The 14403-nt window shown below is 51.3% G+C and overlaps 6 non-coding genes across 6 annotated transcripts; 5 read left to right on the forward strand and 1 right to left on the reverse strand.

Annotated features, from left to right (window-relative positions):
* The first annotated feature begins 55 nt into the window (after positions 1-55).
* TRNAK-CUU (transfer RNA lysine (anticodon CUU)) lies at positions 56-128 on the forward strand. The gene has a single exon. It is a non-coding gene; the product is annotated as a tRNA-Lys (tRNA).
* Positions 129-1235: 1107 nt separating this feature from the next.
* TRNAP-CGG (transfer RNA proline (anticodon CGG)) lies at positions 1236-1309 on the forward strand. The gene has a single exon. It is a non-coding gene; the product is annotated as a tRNA-Pro (tRNA).
* Positions 1310-4636: 3327 nt separating this feature from the next.
* TRNAR-CCU (transfer RNA arginine (anticodon CCU)) lies at positions 4637-4709 on the reverse strand. Its single transcript has one exon. It is a non-coding gene; the product is annotated as a tRNA-Arg (tRNA).
* Positions 4710-5845: 1136 nt separating this feature from the next.
* On the forward strand, positions 5846-5918 carry TRNAK-CUU (transfer RNA lysine (anticodon CUU)). Its single transcript has one exon. It is a non-coding gene; the product is annotated as a tRNA-Lys (tRNA).
* A 3246-nt stretch (positions 5919-9164) lies between these two features.
* On the forward strand, positions 9165-9237 carry TRNAK-CUU (transfer RNA lysine (anticodon CUU)). Its single transcript has one exon. It is a non-coding gene; the product is annotated as a tRNA-Lys (tRNA).
* Positions 9238-10116: 879 nt separating this feature from the next.
* Positions 10117-10188, forward strand: TRNAP-UGG (transfer RNA proline (anticodon UGG)). The gene has a single exon. It is a non-coding gene; the product is annotated as a tRNA-Pro (tRNA).
* Positions 10189-14403: the final 4215 nt, after the last annotated feature.

Consider the following 14403-nt stretch of genomic DNA (forward strand, 5'->3'; position numbering starts at 1 on the left):
AGGACCTGCCTTTGGGACTCTGAGGAGCAGGGCGTCAAAGATTGCTCTTGTCTTTGCCCGGCTAGCTCAGTCGGTAGAGCATGAGACTCTTAATCTTAGGGTCGTGGGTTCGAGCCCCACGCTGGGCGCAGCTTTTGCCAAGCTGGGTTGAGGGAGTTCAGATTCGCCAGACCAATCACAAGACCCTTGGACAAATTCCAGGACCTCGACCCACACCATTGCCTGAGCTAGGGTTACAGACCAACGTGGAGCTCCGGAGAAGGCATGGGACCTTTGCCTGGTAAAGGAAGGAGAGACAGGGTGAAGTGGGTGAAGGCACCTGTATGGTCTTTTTTTTTTTTTTTATGACTGTTTGACCTCTTGGAGGGGCCTGTTGGCTAGGAAGAGACTGCCAACCCCAGGGTCAGCTAATTCTAGAGAAAGTAAACAGTTTGCAAACCAACCAATTTCCAGTCCACACCCTGACCCCACTCCTTATCTAACTTTCACACACCAGGCCAATATTTCCCCTGCCCCAAATCACCCAGGGCCAGATATTAGACCCGTAGGGACAGCCCCTACACCCTAAAACCCACTGAATTATTCAAACGAGCCAGCCACTGTTTACCACACTCTGCCTTACTTTTCCCGCGGAAAGGATTTGCCCGAACCGCAGGAGGCTCCCAAGGGGGTCGTCGCCCACCCTGCGGCGCTTTGGGGATCAACAGGGAGAGCCAGAATCCTCTATCGGAGCTCTCTTCTCCCCGCCGCAGGCTGGCAGCCTTGGAGCCCGGCGCAAAAAGCGGAACCTTCCCCTCCTTCCCCCCTGTTCCTCCTCTCCTAGAGATTCTAGGGCAGGGGCCCCACCGTAGACGACCAGGGGCTACTTGATGCCGGTCCCCTGATTCCTGCCTGCTCCCCAGCCACAATCCACAGCCCCACGGCTGTCAGCCTGAGGCTCGGGTTCCCCTGGAGAGTAAGGTGCTCTCCGGGTCACCCAAGCCTCTCGTCCCCGCCCCCACATTTCTGCTCTTCTCTCCCCTGGGGCAAGAATCAATCCCCTGTGGTCCAGGAATCAATCCCCCCCCGCCCTGTCCGGGCTTAGCGGACCCCTCTTTCTGCCCCTGCCGGCCTGGGTTTCCTGGGTCTCCCCGCCGTGACTCCAGTGCTCCTCCCAATCCACTTCGGAATAAACCCTAGTCGCGGGGCGATGGGAATAGTTGTGTAGGAAGCACTGGGACACGGCTCACTAGGGAGGCTCGTTGGTCTAGGGGTATGATTCTCGCTTCGGGTGGGAGAGGTCCCGGGTTCAAATCCCGGACGAGCTCCAGTTGTCTGTCCCGGTTCTTCGCTGTTTTAAAGCTCGAGGATGAGAGACCGAGCCTAGAGACTCATCCGGCCATGCGTGTTGCGCTCCGCTCCAGGCCCACCCCTGCTGACCCGGGCCCCCGCGCCTCCGCGTCCCTCCCCTCCAACCCCAGCCCGGGGAACCTAACCGCAGAGGTCCAGGCAGCCCTTGAACGCCCCAGTCCCCAAAAGCAGCTACGTTGAGTTCTTCGATCAGGGCAGCTATTCCCCGGCTGGACACTGGTTTCCTCCGGCTGGTCCGACTGAGATTGCTGCTTTAAGTGTAAAAATACGCATTGGCTTTTGAAGCCTTTGTCCAAAAAAAGTAAGAAGTCTGATTACGTGCTGAAATGATACTTTGGATATATTGGGTTAACTAAAATACATTACACTTAATTTTACCTTTTTACTTGTATTTTTTAAATTTGTGGGAATTCCCTGGCGGTCCAGTGGTTAGGACTCCGCGCTCTCAATGCTGGAGCCGCGGGTTCGATCCCTGATCCGAGAACTAAGATCCTGCAAGCTCCGCGGCGAGGCCAAAAAAATTAAATTTAATTAAATTTAAAGACTTAAAAAAAGATCTGCTGCTAGATGAGTTTAAATGACAGATGTGGCTCGTTTTTGTGACCTTCAACAATGGACTGCGCTTGGCTAGAGACATGACTTTTGTTGTTGGGGACAGAGGTCCCAGGTCCAAATGCTGACCGAACCCGTAGTTGTAAAAACATTCCCTTCCATTTTAGGGCCTGCAGCGGGGGGCGGGGGGGTCGCATTCCTCCCAACCCAGGCTCTGGACTCAAGACGTTTAGCCCTGTAGGCCTTAATTTCACCATCTGTTAAAGGGGGACAGTTTTGGTTCAGAATAATTTATTTAAAAGACCCTCCTTTCCCCCACTGCTTTGTAGTGCAAACTTTCACAAATCAAGAATCTGAGTACCTGTGATTCTAATATTGCGCTGCTTTGTTCCATGGTCTGTTTACCCTTGTGACCAAAATAATTTCTGTTCATAATAAATCTTGGTATTCAGGAGTGTAAATCTCCCAAATTTGTTTTTCAAATTTGTTTTTGTTATTGTTGGTCATTTGCACTTTCATATAAGTGTTAGAATCAGCTTGTCAATTTATACAAAAACAGCGATTGGGATTTTGATTGGTCTAATATTGATTCTGTAGGTCAGTTGGGGGTGATTTGATATCATTACGATAATGTCTTTCAACTCATGAACATGATGTGTCCCCTCATTTAACAAGGTCTTCTTTAATTTATCGTAATAGTGTTTTATATTTTTCTGAGATAGGTTTGGCACATCTTTCATTAGAATTTTTGCTAGGTATTTGATTTTGTGGATGCTATTGTAAATTATATCACTTTGAATATAATTTTCTATGTTTTGCAGTTACATAAAAATACATTTTTGTATATTAATCTTAGATTCAGTTACATTATGAAACTCATTATTTTTTATTATTTTTAATCTGTAGGATTTTCTACCTATTTAGGCATCTCCTTTGTGAATCATGGCAGTATTGTTTAATTATTTCCAATCATTATTTATACCTTTTAACTACTTTTCTTGCCTGATTGCACTAAGACCTCTAATAGGATGTTAAATTCAAATGTGATAGGAGGCATTCTTGTTTTGTTCCAGAATTCATGGAGAGAAACTTTCAAAATTCTTCCATTAAATATGTTTGCCATCTTTTAGTTTAATAGTTATTATTTGTCAGTTATTATTGTTATGTAACACTCTCAAATGTAGTGGCATAAAGCAATATTTTATTATGCTCATTGATTCTGTGGGTCAGGAATTCAACAGGGAAGAGCAGGTATAACTTATGTCTGTTAAATTTGGGGCCTGGCTGCAAAGACTTGAAGTCTAGAAACATCTGGAGGCCCCTTTTACAACATATCTGTCATATGAACTGAGATGAATCAAAGACTGAGCTCAGCTGGTGCTGTGGAATGGAGCATCTGCACATGACCTCTCCATGTGGCTTGGGCCTCCTCACAGCATGGAAGATTCGGGCTAATTGAATTTCTTACTTGGCAACTTGGAACCCCACGTATGTGTTCTACTGAACAAGATGGAAGTTGCATCCCCCTTCATGATTCAACCTTGGAGGTTCTACAGTGTCACTTCTGCCATACATTATTGTATGAAGAAGTCACAGCCCACTGAGGCTCAGGGAGAAGGACACAGATGCCACTTCTCAGTGGAAAGAGTGTCAAATAATTCTGTGGTCATTAAAAAAAGTTTTATTCAGACTCACAGATATAGAGAACAAGCTAGTGGTTACCAGTGGGGAGAGGGCAGGGGGGAAGGGTATCACAAGTGCAAGGAGTTAGTAGGTAGAAACTATTATGTACAAAATAAGCTACAAGGATATATTGTACATCACAGGGAATATAGCCAATTTTTATAGTAACTATGAATGGAGTATAACCTTTAAAAATTTTTTTAAATTTACTTTTGGGTCTTTGTTGCTGCACGTGGGCTTTCTCTAGTTGCAGCTAGTGGGGGGCTACTCTTTGTTGCGGTGCGTGGGCTTCTCATTACGGTGGCTTCTCTTGTTGCAGAGCATGGGCTCTAGGCGCGCTGGCTCAGTAGTTGCGGCTCGTGGGCTCTAGAGCGCAGGCTCAGTAGTTGTGGCACACGGGCTTAGTTGCTCTGCGGCATTAAAATTGTGAATCACTATATTGTACACCTGTAATTTATATAATATTGTACATCAATTATACTTCAACTTTTTAAAGTTTTGATATATAATAAATTGTATACATTTAAAGTGCACAATTTAATATCTTTTGACATTTGTGTACACCCAAACCATCACCACAGTCAAGATAATGAACATATTCATCATCCTCAAAAGTTTTCTCATAGCTCCTTGCTCTCTCTCCTACCCCTCAACACCAGTTTGCTGAGAGTTTTTTTTTAAATCAGGAATGGAGGTTGGAGTTATCAAATGCCTTTACTGCGTGTATTGAGGTGATCATATGGTCGTTTTTTAGTCTATAAGATGTACATTGATTTTTAAATGTAAACATTCTAGATAGATAGTTTAAAAATACATATCAGAACTTTAAAGATATTGCACCTCTGTGAGATGCTCCTCACCCCCCAGCTAGCCTCAGTGGGTTCAGCCCCATGTGACCCCAGCTCCCTTCTTTCCTCACCTTCAAGGGTGTAAAGAAACACCCGTCCCCTAACCTCGGGGGTCCTAGAAGGCGCAGCTCTCAGAGACGTGGCTGACAACAGATTTTGCCGACAGAAGCCACCCCAGCAGTGATGCCAAAATTGTGAGTTATTACCCCGGGTGGGACTCGAACCCACAATCCCTGGCTTAGGAGGCCAGTGCCTTCTCCATTAGGCCACCGGGGCGCACTATCTGGTAGCTGGCTTCCCGTGCAGGACCCGCCCCTTTCCACGCTTCCGGCGCCCGATGTCTGTTCCAGCATTTTGCTGTGCTGGTTGCTTTGTTTAGGGCCCATCTCGGACACCCCCGTGCCCGGTCCCGCTGGGTCCTGGGGCGTCCCCAGCTCATCGGCCGCCCAAGTCCCCGCCGCGCCTGGTGGGGATGGAAGAGGGAGCCGGGCCGTTGGTGGAAGCCGCCCTGCGTGTGCATCTCCGGGACTGGACCCCGGACCCCAGAACACCGAGCCTAACTTCACCCTCCCCTTGGGGGTATCGGGACCGAAACTTCCCCCAGGTTCCCTCCTCCGGAGCGGAGAATCCCGCCTCTTCCCCAGATGTGGGAGTCTGGGTGACCGAGTACCGGGAGCCCTCATCTTCGTTCTGGTTTTTTGGTTTAAGGGTATGGTGCTAGCCTTGGGGGCGATGGAGTCTTGGGCATCCCGGAGTTTTCAGACCCTGTCTGTTTCAGGTGGGGCAAGCCGGGAAGGCTCCGAAGCCCCCTCCAGGAGGAGGAGTTCCACCAGGTCTCCCCTTTTTAGTGCCCAGCACAGGGGAGGGGGTCGCTTCGGATTTTTCCAACTGGAGTAAGTGTCCCTCACCCTCCGCTCGTCTCGCCTGGAGGCGCGGGGGGACAGCGGGACCCTGTTGGGAAGGACACTGGGACCTGTGGACAAGGACCGAGGTGGGGGTGCGGGGAGAACCTCTGCACTCGTCCTCGGACCGGCGCGGCACCTTGTTCCACGACGACGCCCTTGAGGCTCGGACCCAGGATCTGGCCCCGGGATCATGCTGAGGAAGAGAGAGGAGGTCGCAGCTCCTCGGATTCCGGACTCCAGACTGCGGCCTCAGCGACCCCAGACCTCAAACCGCCCCACCGGAGCACGCGGCAAAGGGGACCCGGTTTGTCTGCGGCGGAGGCTCCGGTGAGTGGGCCACTGTCCAGGGATCGGGGCCCCGACATTCCTCTGCTGCGCTGGAACTTGGGCCACAAGTGGGAGACTGAGCTCCAGGATTCGGCGCCTGTGCCCACCTGCGGGACTTAGAGGATGGGAAGAAAAGGGTTAGGAGTAGCCAGTCACCTGGGCCCTAACTGTGCTTACGCCGCCCGGCTAGCTCAGTCGGTAGAGCATGAGACTCTTAATCTCAGGGTCGTGGGTTCGAGCCCCACGTCGGGCGAGCCTTCTATTTTAGGGATCCCTGTCTCCTGCCCAGGCTTTCAACATCTCCCAGTGCTGTTTGGAGATATCTTCCCGAGAAAAGAAACACAAAATCCCAGTCTCCTCATTCTATGAGGAGGAAGAAGGAAACCCGTTTTGGGGTGTGATATTCCGTCAGAGGAGACATTTGGAGTGGGGGAGGGGAAGGGGTGTGGCTTAAACATGGAAAGGCAGAGCCAGGCCTGGAGGGGTCCCCACCCTATGGGTGTGGTCTAGGATCTGCTCCCCTGCTGATTGGGGTCTCCCTGCCTCACTCATACCCTTGAGTCGGCTTTGTGTGGGTCGATAGGGCCCCCTACATCCTCACACTAAAGGAGACTCACATTCTACCCCTCTCTATGGGTGGGTGGTAGGGTCGTCTTACCTCAGGGAATGCTCCAAGTGAGGGTGCTGGAGAGGAAAGCATCCAAACCTGGGGATTAGGAGGAAAAGAGGCCAGGTAGGATGGGGACACCCACCCAGGAGGCAGGGTCCTAACATCCCATTGCCCTTTGACTGAGGATCTGTGGTCACACTCCTGCTGCTAGCAGAGGAACAGGCTTGGATTTCAAACCACCCTCAGCCTCCTCCACTGCTGCCTCTGTCTCTGCAAGCAAAGGGCCTCAGAGCAGCCCTGACCCCAGACCCCAAGGAACTCAACCAGTCTGCTCCTCCCGACCGGCCTGGGCCAGAGCCTGAAGCCTGGTAGGGACCCACACCTGGATCCTGGTCTCTGGAGGCCCCCAAGGCATGGGAATGAGGTGGAAGGAGCTGAGGACCCTCCCTGGTCTACCTGCCTCCAGGGCACCAGGCTCTGCCTTCCTCTTAAAACACCCCCTTACCCCCCTAAGGCTGCTGCCACTGTGGATGCAGGGGGTGTTGCTGAACTGAGGCTCTTATCTCAGGGACGTGGCCTGTACCGCACCTTGGACCTGCCTTTTACGGCTCTGGACCTTTGGGTTTAACTGAGGCCTCCACCCAGATACTCTTGTGCTCCCAGCATGAGTAAATATTACTACCTCATTGTGGAGCCCAGAACAACCTGGAATCCACAAAATAAAATAACCCATAGGACACCTCAAGATGTAGCCTCCTGACCTTTTCCAGACATGTTCTGTTCAGACCCACAAGAGAGAGCTGGGCCCCCCTGGGGAGCCCTTTGCAACACCCTGGCCCCTGCACGGGTGGACAGAGGAGGCTGGGAGCCCAGGTGACAGAGAGGATAGTATAGGAATAAGGAATAGACATGTTTAAAATTAAACCTGACCCCAGCATCAGGGGCCAGATTCTCTCTTATTTTAGGGGCCAATTTCTACCTTCCCCTCTCAAATGCAGGCAGCCCCACACCCGCTGCACCCACCTTCCCTGCCCCAGCCCTGAGATGCTTCTCTCCAGGGACTCCTCCCAGCATCCAGGAGACCCTGTTGCCATTCACAGTCCTACTGTCACTGTGGTTCTGTGGGCAAGTTGGTACTCAGTGTATCCCCAGCCTCAGCTCAAGGCCTGGCTCAGCCAATGGTTGTCAGAAGAATGGACAACACAGTCCCCACCTAACAGGGAGCAACACCACTTCCGAGGAAGGAAGAGAGGCAGGGGAAGTAACTGACCTTGATGGATTTCTAGGGGTATATGTCTAGCTTTAGGAGTGAAAAGCCCTGGATTCAAGTCCTGGACAAGCCCTTCCCTTGCACTCAGGACACTTTTGTGGTGTGGATGGAATGGTGGGCCCTGATTCTAGGTGCCTTACGTTATGATGGAGAGCAAAGAGGTTGAGACAGGAGAGAGTGAAGAGAGGGGGTCCTGGAGCCGGAGCCCTCCCCTCCCCCGTCGTTGTCCAGGTCTCACTTTGGGACACTGTGGGCTGACCCATGTCCCTGACCCATGCATCCATACTTCCGTGCACAGACTCCATCCCTGAACCTCAGTTTCAGGAGAATTCTGTGCTTCCTGGAGAGATCCTGAACTGGGAAATCTCCACGGCCAAGTGGCTTGTGGTCTGGGGTCTTGAGCCTCCCCATAGTGTGGAAAGTCAAGGACACAAATCCTGGGCAGTTCTTTTAGGGTTGAGGGAGGGTTGCAGGACCAGGCTCCTCTATTCCTCATCTGGACTTCACAGATCTGGACCCACCAAGCCTGGGCTCTCAAGAGCCTCAGTTTACCCATCTGTAAAGTGGGGATAGTAGCAACTCATGTCTCAAAGATTTGGTTGGGATCTTAAGTTACTTAATTTTTTGGTAAAGCATTTATAACAGTGCCTCAAGACTCCTGCCTGAGCTTCCAGCCTGTCTGCCCACCCCAGGCCACCCCAGCCACCTCCCTGAGCAGGGCATCTCTGGGCTGGTGGAAGCCCAGGTTTTCTCCCTGAGGCCCCTCTCAGTTCCCGGGGCCCCTCTTGCCTCCCCACCTCACACTCCTCCCCACCCCTTTGGGCAGGAACCTGAACAGTCTTGTCCTAGATTGGCAGCCCCTACCTCTGGATCCTAAGGGCTTGCTCCCACCAGGTGATCCGGCTGGACTCAGAGTCAGGGTTCAGCAAAATATTTCAAGGACAGGAGGAATCCACGGGTCAGGCCTGCTTTCCATCGCTCTGAGGAAGAGGCTGGGTTCCCGCATCCCTGGCGCCACCTCAAGATGGCGCACCCACCTCCCCTGGCCTCAGGGTGGTGCGGGGACCCTGGCGTCAACAGGTGGGCCTCAGGCGGTGTCAAGGCCCAGAGAAAGACCGGATTCAACTCGGCGACCGGCACCATCCAGGATCTCAGACTGACTTTTGGGGTTGGGGTTGAGGACAATGCGTGCAGCTGAAAACGGCCATGATCTGCAACAGACCCTGGCATCGTCCTGAGCCGAGACGCGACTTTAACCTAGATATTCAGCAACAGCATCTATATGGGCCCCTTGTCATTTTCGGGCCGCGGGGCCGCGAGTCCCGGGATCAGCTCGGGCGCGTCAGCCCTGAGTTCTGTCCACGCCGCAGGGCTTCCGGCGGCTGCTGAGCCGCCGGCCGCTCGTCCGTCCGTTGGTCAGTGAGGCGCCTCACCCACAACCCGGCACAGCTGCTCCCTGGCCTGGGGACGCCGAGAATTCCAGGCAGTCTAGACCCACAGAATGCCCTGAGGGGACTCCATGTCCCCGCTGACCCCGGGACCTGCCCCATCCAGTTATTTGGGAATGGTCCACAGCCAGTCAAGTTTGAAAACTTGGCCGCAGACAGCTGGTAGTAGTTGCCCGGCTAGCTCAGTCGGTAGAGCATGAGACTCTTAATCTCAGGGTCGTGGGTTCGAGCCCCACGTTGGGCGAGCTTTTTCGCGCCTATTGCGGATTCCGGTCCCACGTGGGTTGGTTTTCTGCTCCCAGCTGTCCACTCCCGACTAAAATGTGCCCTGTTGGAGGCACAGTGAGCTGAAACACACAAATTCCTGCTCACCGGAGGAATCCGGGCTGGGTCCTGCCCTCGGAGTTGTCTGCTCCTTGTAGCGGGTGGGGCTTCTCATGGCAGCTTCTAGACTCCCAGGACAAGGCAAGAACCAATGCCCTTTAAGGCCGACAAGGGTTTTCCTCCTCGGGGAAAACTGTCCCCAATTAAAATACAAGAAAGTGTGAAAACCTGGGCTCCTCCAGGAATTTGACTCTCTTGCACCTAATCGAGAATCATACCCCTGGACCAATGAGCCATTCCACCAAACCTCCTCCTCCTCTCGCTCAGAGACACTGCTCCGTTGAGGGAGAACTTGATCCAGGTGTCGATCAGGTAGGTGTCGATCAAGAAGGGGAATACAGGGCTGTTCAGTAGTTCCAGTGTCTGTTTTGCCTCCCTCCCTCACGAGGCCCAGGAGTAGATACCCCCGATTGGTTCCCGTGTGGGGCCGCTTGCGGGCGAGCTGTTCACCCTGGAACAGGGCTGCGAGTCTCCTCCCTGCATGTGTAATAGGAAAGCCGTGGTTTCAGGGGTCTCACGAGAACGGAGAGCCGCAGCTGCGCGGTCTTCCTCTGGCTCCCGCCGTACATGGAGCAGATAATCTAACCCTCGATTCGAAATCTGACAGCGGCTGCGAACCCGCGAACCCACAGAGTCAGATTCACAGGTGCGCACGCTAACAACTGAGCTATCGGGGCGAGAGTCGCATAAATCACCTGTAGAAGGGCTGAGAGAGTTAAAAAAAAAAAAATTATGTGGTGGCTCGTTGGTCTAGGGGTATGATTCTCGCTTTGGGTGCGAGAGGTCCCGGGTTCAAATCCCGGACGAGCCCTCTCTTTTTCTTTCAGCGGAGGACGGAAGATCGACCAGTGGAGGCTTCGGCGAGATGCAGACGGCTTCCTCCGAGAGTGGGATCAGCGCGCAGTCAAAGAAGATGACTCCGGCAAACAGCGAAGGAAAGTGCATTATTGGCTGCTCTAGGGGTACAGGTCTTATGGCTCGGGATGGTCACTGCTCAAGTCGCAGGTGAGCCCTACTCTTACTTAAGGTTGCGTTTTAGTGGTGGGGAGAAGGAGGGAGAGAGAGAGAGACAGACTCCCGGGCTTCCCTGGGCAGAACTTCAGTGTTGGGTCCTGCGCTCGGCCCCGGGGCTTCCCAGATGAGAGAAAGAAGAAATGGCGCCATGGATCCAGAGGGGTGGGGGAATGGTTGAACATCTGGGAAGGATATACCGACTGCAGAGCGTGCCCCAGAATCCGACCCCCGACTCCTGGACACGGCTCTCGCTGTTCTGAGGGCAGCGTCCTCTTACTGCCCAACAGGACCGGAGGAACCTCTTCCTCCTCCCCCTGGTGAGCTGGGAGGGGCATCGTGACCCGCCCAGGTGTGGGGTCTGGTTGGTGGGCTAACCCGCCTCACTCTAGGGGCCGCGCCCCGCGCCCCCGCCAGGCCATCCTAGGACATTCGAGGCCAGGACCGTAGCTGGCCGGCTGATTCAGTCGGTAGAACAAAGCGACTCTCAAAGTCAGCCTCGCAGGTTGGAGGCCCCACGTGCTCGCTTTCTTGGTTTTGATCTCACCGTGGCGGGAGCTGGGAGCGGAGCCGGGAGAAGCGGGAGCAGCGCGGGGAGGCAGAGGCGGTGGTGGCCGTTTCCTCCCTGCACTCCGCAGGGGTTTGGTGAGCAATTACTGGGTGCCAGTACTTGGGGGTTCGACTTCTTCCAAAGCGAGCGTCCCGGCGATCGAGGCCCAAGGACCCTTCGCGCGCCCCCGCCGGCTCTTGAGCAGTCCGCCTGCCCCGCGCGGCCAGGAGCTCCTCGCCGGCTTTGGCCTCGCGGGTCCCCAGCGCGCTCGCTGCTGCGAGGAGGCCTGAAAAGTGACCGAAGAGCGGCGCGGGGACTTAAGGCCGGCCGCCCTTCCTGGTCGGGGGCTCTTTGTCGTCGGAGCGCGGAGGAGAGGCGGCGGGGACCACCGCACTGGGGGGAGAGCAAGGGCTGCTGCCTACTTTGTCGGCACAGGGAGCGCTGGGTTTTCTCCCTGCCCATGGGTCCTGGGAACTCTACATTTCCCGGTGGGTCTGAAATTGGAGTCTCTTCTTCGAGCCACTTCATTGGCCTTGTCGGTCCCACCCCCGGGGTGTCACAGCATCATAGGGGAGAGCCAAAGGATGGAGGTCAGGTGGCTTGTTGGTCTAGGGGTATGATTCTTGCTTAGGGTGCGACAGGCTTCAAATCTACTTTTTCCCCAGTTTCGTGTCTCAGCCCCACTCAATGCCACCCACTGTGGTTTAAAAAATGTCACTGAGGACCAGTAACCAAAGCATCTCCACGAGTCTCGCAACAAGCTACTTTTGTCAGTCCAGGTTCGAGGCACCGAAGACGGGAGAGGTCTTTCCTTCCTCTGTGCATCAGGAGCCCCGTCTTCACCAGCTGGAGGCCTCTGACACGTCAAGCCTGGGCCCACACTGCCGGGTCAGGAGGCCAAGGCATTAGCCTGGGGAGAAGCGATGGGTTGCTGGCATTTGCAGCCGGCGTCCCGAGCCCGCCCCCACCCCAAATCCAGTCGCTCTACCTGAAGTGGCCTGCTGTGTCTCTCCTCCTTCCCTGCCCGAGGTCGGTAGGCGTACCGTGGCCCTGGATCCCAGCACCCGCCAGGAACCGTGTCCCCTCCGCCCTGTTCTGCAGCTCAGGGGACCGCCTTCGCGAGGCGCAAGAGGTGGACACCAGGAGCCCAGACACCAAGCACCGGGACCTGCTATCATGGGAAAGTTCAAAATTCAAGCATCTGAAGAACAATAGTGGGTGTGTTGTTGGTCTGAGGCTATTATCCCACGTGGTTACACCCCCACCCCATGTCCTGCCAGCTCAATAACCTCAAGCAACGGATTCAGGACAACACACACCTTACCACGATCAGAGAATATCTCGGACCTGTGAGTAAGCCTAACAAAACATGTTCAAGAACTCTACAGGGGTGGACATCTGTTGTGCAGAACCCTGAGGTGGGGATGGTTCCAGGCTCCAAATTCCTACAAAACAGTTGCTCAGTGGAAAGGCACCTTTCCTCAAAGTACCCCGGAGTGAGAGGAAATCGGGAGGGAGGTTAACTCCTCCAGCCTTTCCCACTTCCCCGGGCACACTGGCCCAGGAAAAGTACCCCCCCCACACCGTGGGGTCTCAAGTGCTTGCTGGCCGACGCCTTCAGCTTGTGCTGGAAAGAAGAGTGCCATGGGGTGCCAAGAGCATTTGCCTCCCATAGGATCTTAAGGATGGTTACGCTGGAGAGGAGGAAGCAGAGAAATGGGTGGCAGAGGGTCTTTCTTTTTGTTTGGGATGGAGAGTTTGTGTGCCATGAACCAAGGATCATGAATAATCCAATGCTGGGAACTTGAGGACCAACTGGGGTGGGGGGAAATCAAGTAGAAAATTTGGTTTAAAGTGACCCATGACTGGTAAGTCCTTGAGCCCCTAGCAGAAGTAAACAATTTTCTGTAGAGAAATACACTTTTATTCTAGATCTCACAGGATTCCCCACACAAGGAAAATGGGCTACTCACAATGAAAAATAACAAGGAAACGAGGCACCATAAGCAACAACCAATGAACAATAGACAATGGAAATAAAACTGGAAAGATTTCAGATGCTAAGATTATCAGACACAGACTATAACACAACTATCTCTACCATGTATAAAGACATGAAAGACAATAATGAAAATATATTTGAGAACAGGAGCTCTGTAAAATGCTTTAGAAGAATGAAACAGGACTAAATTTTTCTAAAAATAAAAATATGCAAAAATTGAAACAAAACTCAATAGATATATTAACAGTTGGCTTAAAAAGATGAGAGAAATGGTAAACTAAAAATAGGTCAAAATAAATAATAAAAAACCAAAAAAAAACCTTAAAATATCCCAATATGATTACAAATTAAGCAATACACTTCTAAAAATTCCATGGGTTAAGGAAGAAATTACAATGGGATTTAGAAAATACTTAGAAATAAATGATGATGAAAATACTACATACCAAAACCTTTAAGACATAGCTAAAGCAGTAGTTAGAGGGAAATTGATAACCTTAGATGTGTATAATAGAGAAGACAGGTTGAAAGCTAATGACAAGAAGTTAGAAAAAGTACAGCAAAAATAAACCCAGATAAATTAGAACAAGGGAAGAAATGATGAAGAGATGAACGTAATGAAGTTGAAAACAGGCATACAATAGAGATTAATGACAAATCTTGGAAGGCAGGTCTTGAAAAAAGCTAATGTTATTGATAAAACTCTGCAAAAACTGGTTAAGAAATAATGACAGAAGACACACATAACCTGTATCAAGGAATGACTTTACACTTATTGCATAATTTAAGAAGATAATAAAAGCATATTCTAAACAACTTTGTAAAATTTAGAAAAAATATATAATTTTTTGAAATATAAAACATGCCTTAATGGAATCAAACTGGAATAAAAATGTAAATGATCTTAAAACTAATAAAGTGAATCAATAGTCAAATATTACCCTCCAACGAAAATTCTTGACCCAGATGGCATCAGTGGAGCACGCTAACAAACATTCAAGAAATAAAATTTTAGTCTCACACAAAATCTTGCATAGAAGAGGGAACCTCTGAACACATTTTATGAGGCTAGCGCTATTCTGATACCAAACTAACCATGGACAGCATGAAAAAGACATTTAAAAGCACATAATCTGCTCATGAAAATAAATATAAAATCTTAAAATATTAGCCAACCAAATCTTACAAGATGTAAAAAGAATAATATGCCACGGCCGAGCTGAATTTATCCTAGGGAATGCAAGGTTGATTTGACAGGAGAAAATTGGTAAATGTATTCAATAAATTCAGGGGAAAGTATCTGATACAATCCAACTTTCATTCATGATTTTTAAAATTCTTAGTAAATTAGCCAAAGAAGGTAATACCCATAACTTCTCAAATTATCTACAAAATATTGCAGCAAATTTCATATTTGTGGTGAAACCTTGAAAACATTCTCTCTGAGGTTAGAAATGCAACAA

This window comes from Balaenoptera ricei, chromosome 15, assembly GCF_028023285.1.
Source record: "Balaenoptera ricei isolate mBalRic1 chromosome 15, mBalRic1.hap2, whole genome shotgun sequence".
NCBI classification, from domain to species: Eukaryota; Metazoa; Chordata; class Mammalia; order Artiodactyla; family Balaenopteridae; genus Balaenoptera; species Balaenoptera ricei.